Below are 6,070 nucleotides of genomic sequence, written 5' to 3'. Positions count from 1 at the left end.
GTCAAAAGGTGGTCCTATACTCCCATGGTAGCTTATGACCAAAAGTAGAGTTATATGGAAGCTTGGAACAGTACTACTCCTCACATAATATTTGTTTTTATTTTTTTTAGGATGTCAGATTGCAGTTTCCCCAGACACTGAGCAGTTTGCTGCTGACTGGCTGAGAGAGGATGTCACTGGGGCTACCCTTGGGATCATTGGAATGGGCAGAGCTTGGGGACTGTCTGAGGGCTGGTGGGTGCCATGTAAGTCTGTGTGTGTGGCAGGGATGTGTGGAGGGGATGGATGCGTGTGGGGACGGGTGCCTGATGGCACTGAGGGAGGGTGTTTTGGGCATTGGAGCTGCCATGGGGTGAGGGCAGGGGCTTTTGCCCCTCCAGTTTAAGGGAACCTTCCAGGGGTGGTGAGGAGCTGTGTGGCTAAGCCAGCAGCATAGGAACTGGTGCCCATGCTCTCAGGGGCAGGGTGGCTGGGAGACCCTACCCAGGAGGAAGGCTGCATCCAGGCCACCTGGCACAGCACTGGAGCCCCAGCCCAGGATTGGGGGTACCACAAGCCTCCCATCTTCTTCCCTCCAGCCCTCACTGGGGCTGGACTTGCTCCACTGCTGCCTGCATGAGTTGGAGCTCCCACAGCTGCTGTGCTCCAGCCCAGGAGGGATGGAGAAGCTGGGGGCCCCTTTGCCAGGGCTGAGAGAGGCAAAGGGCTGAAGGTCAGGAGTGATGGGCACCAGCAGGTCTGGGAGGGCTGTGGCTTGGGAGTGAAGGGCAGCAACTGGTGGAAGACTATGGGTCAGGTGTACAGGTCACTAGGAGGGCAGGGAGCTGTGTGTCATGAATGAGGGGCACCAGCAGCCCTGGGGGAGGGGGGAGGGGCTGTGGCTTAAAAGTGAGGGACAATAGCATGGGGATGGACAGAGTACTGACATATTGGGGCTGCTCAGTGCCACAAATCACATAAGTGAGCAGCCACAGATGGACCTACATCTTTGTAATTGAATGTGGCAGTGGAAGGTCTGATTTTCCATGAAAAAAAAGTCCAAAATCAAATGCCAAAATATATAGGCATCTAGAATATATTTGATTGTAATGATTGAGGCACTGGTAGGCTTCCAAGTTGCTTTAAAATCTTCTCTCCTCCTTCCACATCATTTGCTAGCTGCAGGCTGGAAGCATGGTGTAGGGCAAAAGAGATGCATCTGTGTCCCTGCATTAACCCCCATCACTAAACACCCCATGATGTACACACAGACTTGACAATGAGCCCAGGAGAACCCCCACAAGCAGGTGCAGCCCCACAGATCCCAACCCTGGCTCCAGCACACCCACTCAAGGACCCCCACCCCCCACAAGCACGCATAGCCCCATAGAGCCCAAGCATTAACCACTCCCCACCCCATGCTGCCTGCCTGCAGCTAACAAATGATGCAGCAGGGGGAGGTGGGAATGCTCACCCATACCTGACAGTCTAGTAGGGCTCCCCAAGGCTGCACCTACTCACAAGGGGCTCTCCTGGGCTCAGTTTCAGCTCTGTGTGTATATTTTCTGGTGCTTCATAATGGGGTCTGCCCAGGGACACAGATGCATCCTTTCTCTCCCTCCCCATCTCATGCTGCCTGCCTGCAACTCAAAACTGGTCAGAGGCGGGAGGCATGGCTGTAGGAAGGGTCTGTGCTGACTCAGCTTTGTGACAACTTGAGGGGGCAAGGCCTGCTGGGCACTTGGCTGGAGCAGCCATGTGGGGGCTGAGTGTTAGCAGGTCACCCTGCAGGAGGGGGGCAGGGGGCTAGCAGGAAGCTGCAAAGGAGCCTCAGATGCTGGCAGACAGCTACCTAACTTGAAATGATAGGGGAACTGGTACTGAAGGTTGGTGCACCAGTCTAACCTATATCGATTAAGTCTGAGTGCACATTGATCCAGGTCTATCTTAAACCAGGTTTTGTCATTTTTAGAGAGCAGTCTATTTCTGCCAAATTTCTGTTTGGTTGTGGGTTTAGACCAGGTTCCAGTCATTTAGACCAGTAAAAGTGTAAAGTCTATATCTGGCCCTAGCCATAGGGTATGATCCTTTGCCCTTCTAAATCACTGGATCCCTGCCCCATTGCTTATAGGTCTCAATTAAATAAAGTACATAACATATTATGCACATGTTTAAACAGACATTTAAAAGATGTGTTTATTAGGGTCAGATTTAAGTATGAGATTATATGCTTTGCTGAGTAGGGGCCTTCAATCAAGTCTTTTACTTTCACTTTGTTCTGCTAGCTGGAAAAAGGTAGAAGGGAAAGGGAAATAGTAATTTGATCCTACAGTTGGAGGATTCATAATGAGGTGCTCAATCACTGAAGTATGTAGCACTACAAGAAAAGTTAAATAAATAAACAAGAAAAATTATTTAAAAAGAAAAGTTAAATAAAATTAAAAGGATTGTGTTGATAGCTCAGTCTGCGAATAGCGGTTTCTTCCCTTCACAGGGGTATATGGCCACTAGCACTATTTTTGTCTGCCTTAGCCATTCATGCAGCTTAAGTTTTAACTTGGAAGTTCCCAATGGTCTTGGTAACAATTGAATTGCTATCATCACATATCTCTATAACTACTGTACGTAAGAATTATTTTAGCTCTATCTGGGCATCTTGGCAGCTGCTTAACAGCAAATAGCAAAAATACACAAAACTTTAATCCAGGAAATGAGAGAGGGAGAATTAGGCAGGCAGAAAGATGATAATTGGTCAGGGCAACGATGCAAAAACCATGATATTTAAACTGGGCCAAGATATGGCATAAGAACTTCAAGTCATGGCTCATCTGAAAATGTAGTGATTTCTGCATATTTACATAGGTATTTTATATCCCAGGAAAACTCTGAATTAGGACTATTACAGCATCTGACTTTTCAGTGTTTTGCCACCACTCCAGAATCCACAGGCCTGAGCAGGGTGACTAGGTTCCTATAGAGTGTATACAAAAAGGTATCCCCTAACAATGGAATTCACAAATGTCAGCATAGTGACTGGGATGCCACAGAAAGGATTATGTCTTAAATAAAAATGTAGGTCCTGCCATTCATTCTCTCACCAAAAGTTTTGCTGACAGATACTAACTGCCACTGCCAGGGTGTTTCTGGCAACTCCATGTCATAAGGTATATCCTGGGAAATTGCCATCTTTCTGGGTGAGCTCACTGGCAAGAATGGAAGCATCTAACGTTTAAGTACTCTCAAGGTTAGGCAGAAGCTAAACAGAGTTATGAGGATCTCACATAAGCAAGATCATTCTTTGAATCTAGCCCACAGTTTGAAAGTATAAAAGTAGGCAAGGTTCTTTGGTTAGATGTGATATCTTCTTTTAAACCAACTGAGTAGTTGGAAAAAAAGTTCTTTACAAACTGTTTTACAACTACTCAGTTGGTCAAATGAAACTTTGCCTACCTATGTCCTTAGACCAACATGGCTACAACCCAAAACTCAGCAAAGTATGAAAGAGTTTTGGTTTTTTTAGGCTGCTTATATTACATTGTAAAACTCCACTAAGAAAATGCTTTTTCATATTGGCCGATATAAGAATTTCCCAAATGAGAGAAGAGATAAAGAAAATTGTAGTTTTAAATTAAGCTACTGAAAGGCTCACATGTTTATGTGTTCTTTTTGGTAAATATGCAGTAAAAATGTAGTATCATAGCCATCAAAGGCTTCATTGCTCTCTAATCTTTTAATAAATGTCCACCATAAATCTTAGCAGCAGATTATGCACATGCCAAATCCATTTATATTGTAGCTGTGTAGATTTAAAGACCAAAGATATTAAGTTAAGATAGTATCACTTAGCTAGTTATAAACAACAACAACAACACATAGAAATGTGAGATTTTCCATGACCCATTTGTTGTTTTTCAGGTCTCTCAAACTCCAGTTCTGATTAGATCATATTTTAAACAGCACATTATTAAAAAGATCTTGCATTTTTTCTATACAAACAAGCAGGGCCTCTCTCCACATTTAGATCTGGCTATCTACCATCTTCCTTCCCCATTTCTGATACTTCATTATGGTATTTTTACCTAAAAAAAAGGAAGCTATACCAAAAACTGAATTCCAAACTTTACTTCACAGACACATCAATTTCCTAAGTGATAATGCTATTTCTGGCTTTTGTGGATCCCTTATGATCGCAAAACACTTTACAAACATTAAGATCCCACCAAAGTAAATAATTTATTACTGATAGAATTAAACTTAGAGTAGAACTGAAACACTTGGGGTGCATTCCAATGAGTGTGAATGTGTATTTCCCTGGGGACAAATAACAGTGGTGTATAGTTGTGCTGCTGCTAGTTGTCCCTGGGGAATGTCCTTGCATGTATGCCTTTGCACACAGAAAATTGCCCTGGGTGGGGTAGGGGAGGCTGGGGCCAACACCTGAACTCACCCCAGCAGCCTAATTTGAGATCCTGGGAGCTTCCTGGGGTTGCAATGTTGGTGATCAGGGAGTGTGGAGCCTGGCTGGCAGCCAGTGTGTTTCTGGTCAGCCAGCTCTGGTTTCAGGCGGTTCACTCTGCAGCCATGTGTACTGCCCCACATTTTTCTGGCTCAGGTGTTTTAGATACTGAGATTCCTAGTATCTAATTCTGGTTCCACGGTGCAGCATGGAGAACCTCTTCACATGCACCACGTGTATTTTGCAGTGCCTCAAAAGGTTTGAGGTGCCACAAAGTGCACATTCCCACTTGCCTGGATGCAACCTTAGGGTGCATCCAGATGAGCACGCATGTGCCTCTTGCTCCATCTCAAAGCCCTTTGAGACAGGGCAAAAGGCAACTGTGGGAACAAAAAAATGGATATCCAGGTGTATAAAACACCCAAAGTTTAAAAAAGCAGGCAACCGGAGGCTGGGTCCTTCACGGAGTTGCTCTGGCTGCCAGAGCATCTCTATGGTTGGCCCCTTGCCCTGGTGCTGAACACACGGGCTGAACATCAGGGCTCCAGTTCCATAAGGAAGGGGTTGGGTGGGCTAGAGGAGGGGGGAGGGGATTGTGGGGGAGACCCTCCTGGCCCCACCTGCTCCCCCAGTCTCCCCAGCCCTTTTTTTCTCTTTTTTTCTTTAAAGTGATGGGGACAGGGGTGCAAGTGGGAGGTGGGGTAAGGCAGGGCAGCCATTAGGGGCCTTGGGGAAGTGCAGGGTGCTGCTGGGTGGAGCAGCCATCGGGGGGGCTGCAGCAGCTGGTGGGGGATGCAACCAGGTGGGGAAGAAATCATGGGGCTGGGGTGGGTCATGTGGGCCTCACAGGGGGTGTTGTAGCCCCTGCGGGGGCCATTTGGACCCTGTTGGGGGGCTGTAGCCCCTTTTGGGGGGCTGTACCCCTGTGTGGAGACTAAACCCCCTGTTGGTGGGGCATATCCCATGTGTGGGAGCCATAGCCCCTGTGGAAGGGCAGCAAAATATATATTCATCTATTCATGAATACATGAAACATGTATTTAGAGTTTACTTTATTATGATAAGAGACACGCTTTAAGACTCTAGATATATCAATAAAATATTCTCCAACTGATCACTGTCTCTGTCTCATTCTCTCTCTCTCTTTATAGTGGTCTTTTGTTTTACTTGTGAAGGAACATGGATTTTGGCGTATTTTACAGAGTGACTTTGGGATTTCTTTTTTAGTCAGGTATTTTTCAGTTTTCCAATAAGGAACACCAGAATTCCTGCTTTAGAGGCCAGTGCCAGAACCCTGCCTGCTCAGAGCTGGTACTTTGGACCCACCTGGCTGTGGCTGACCTCCTGGACAAATGGGGCCAGGAGGACATGATTTGACAGTTCAAATCAGGCCACCATACCCAGAAAATCTTCTGGGCGATAGCTGCCCAGATGGCCAGGAAGAGGGCGTATGTGGCAGTAGTACCATACAGAGGGCAACTCTGCAGCCACAGCCCACTGGCAGCTGGCCCAGAGAGAGAGAAGCCTCTACTGGCTGTTCAGTCCCCATCCAGGTCTGGCAGGTGGGCAGCAGGTCACAGCCAGGCAGCAGTCCCCTCTGCCAAACTGCTGCAGTGGGTAAAGGGTGCAGGGAAC

Source organism: Gavialis gangeticus, unplaced genomic scaffold (assembly GCF_001723915.1).
Source record: "Gavialis gangeticus isolate Ggan-Ray unplaced genomic scaffold, GavGan_comp1, whole genome shotgun sequence".
In the NCBI taxonomy this organism is placed as follows: Eukaryota; Metazoa; Chordata; order Crocodylia; family Gavialidae; genus Gavialis; species Gavialis gangeticus.
The sequence above is the reverse complement of the archived record's forward strand: the minus strand, read 5'-3'. Positions refer to the sequence as shown.